Genomic DNA, 2,095 nt, shown 5'->3' on the forward strand with positions numbered 1-2,095 from the left:
GAGTAATTTCCTGTTTTATAGACATAGTAAGACAGCTTGAGTCACTTTAAGGTTTCTTATTAATGTATTTCTTTCCCCCTACATATGGCCATAGATATGACATTGAAAATCAATGACCATAGTCCTTCATAGATTATTCACAGGGTACAGAGGTAAGAACTGAGGACTAAAGATAACCAGTTTAACATTGCCAATGCCCAATACTGGTCAAGGTTAAATTGGAGTGAAGGATTTGGTGACTTCCATATCCTGGCTATTCTGGCAAAGTACAAAAGACAATGAATCTGTAATGTTTCTTCTCTCAGTTCTGGATCCATAGCTAGGTTGCTGGAGCCACAGTGCTGTGACCTTCAGAGGGCCTGCTCTCTCAGCGGGCATCCCTGTGGACAGCTGGCTCTGATGTCGGCTGATGGTTTATACCTAGAGCTATTCTCCTTGACCAAAGAGGAGTCCCTGCTGCCTGCAGACAGCTCTGTCAGATACTTTCCTATCAGTGCTGGGATACATTCCCTCAAGGTTTCCTAGTTCATCAGGAATGCTGGTAAAGGCTGATCCCCGACCACAGATGTAGCTGCGGTTCTATTAACCTGATCACTTGATATGGTAAGTGGGCAACCGTAGTCCTCGACTGTGTTGGTGAGAATTCTGAATGTGAGTTCAAGAGTCCCCTTAGCAGAACCTCATAGACAGTATCATCCTCATTTCAAATAAGGAATCTGGGAAGTCAAGTGGTTCCTCTACTCAAGGATAAAGAGGTATGACCTGCTGTACTGGACTTGATCCAAGCTGTGCTGGACTCCAGAGCCATTGTCTTCAGATTTCAATGACTACCCGAAATATCCACATGGTGTTTGGTGAGCTTCCGGAACCCAAGAGTGGTAGGAGATCAGAAAGTGAAAGACTGTGGATGTGAAGACTGTCATGGTCCATGTTGGGCTGTTACAGCAGTACAGCATAGACTGGGTAATTCGTAGAATAGAAATTTATTTCTAATGGTTCTAGAGGCCAGGGAGTTCAATATTAAGAGGCCAATACTTGGAAGAGGGTAGGAGGAGGAGGGGGAGAGAAAGGGGGAGAGCAGGAAAATAGAGAGAGAGAATGCTTACTCTCTGGGCTTTCTTCTGTTTCTTCCTCACTCCATTTGGGGCCCTGACCAATGGGATTGTGTGGCCCACATTAAGGGCATGTGTTACTTTCCTACTGCTTTGGAAATACCTTCACAGATGCATCCAGTAGTGTTCTTTTCCTTTTTATTTAAAAATATGTGTTTGTGGTGCACCCCTGAGCAGATGTATATGTATCACATAGCTGCAGGTTCCTCCAGAGGCCAGAAGAAGGTATCAGATCTCCTGAAACTAGAGTTATAGTCACTTGAGAGCTGCCTAACATGGGTGCTAGGAACCAAATCTGGGTCCTCTGCAAGAGCATAGCTGCTGAGCCATCTCTCCAGTTTCCTAGTGGTGTTTTTAACAATCCCCTGGGTGCTTCTCAATCAGATGAAGATGCACATCACAATTAGTCATCACAAATCTTTGCCTGCATACTGAAGAAGAGGGTTTTAACAAACTCAGTCAGGAAGAGAATTTACACAGGCAACCTGTGTTCTTTATGTCTCCCCCTGTGTGTGTCTCAGGGAAAGGTTGATAGAGACAGGTTTAGGAAGCCGTGTTTTACTTATCAAGAGCCTAAGCACTCACAAAACCCCTCAGGACTTTCTTCATGAAATGAGGGTGGAATCTGACTTGGGGTACAGTGGAGGGCAACTGTCCCTTGCAGTGGTTCTCAACCTGTGGGTTGTGCCCCCCACAAGGGTTGCATATCAGATATCCTGCATATCAGATATTATGATTATAACAGTAGGAACAAAAATAATTTTATGGTTGGGGGGGTCACCACAACATAATGAACTCTATTAAAGGGTTGCAGCATTAGGAAGGTTGAGAGCCACTGCTTGAAGTAAGGCTGTGAAGATGGCCATATCAGTGGTTTACTGTGTGTTACCTACTTGGTTTCAGTACTCTTTATTCTCTATGTGGTTGGCCTTCTGGCCCTTCAAAATGTCAGCCTTCATCTCTCTTAGAAGGGCTGCTGGGCA

Source organism: Peromyscus leucopus, chromosome 13 (genome assembly GCF_004664715.2).
Source record: "Peromyscus leucopus breed LL Stock chromosome 13, UCI_PerLeu_2.1, whole genome shotgun sequence".
NCBI lineage: Eukaryota > Metazoa > Chordata > Mammalia > Rodentia > Cricetidae > Peromyscus > Peromyscus leucopus.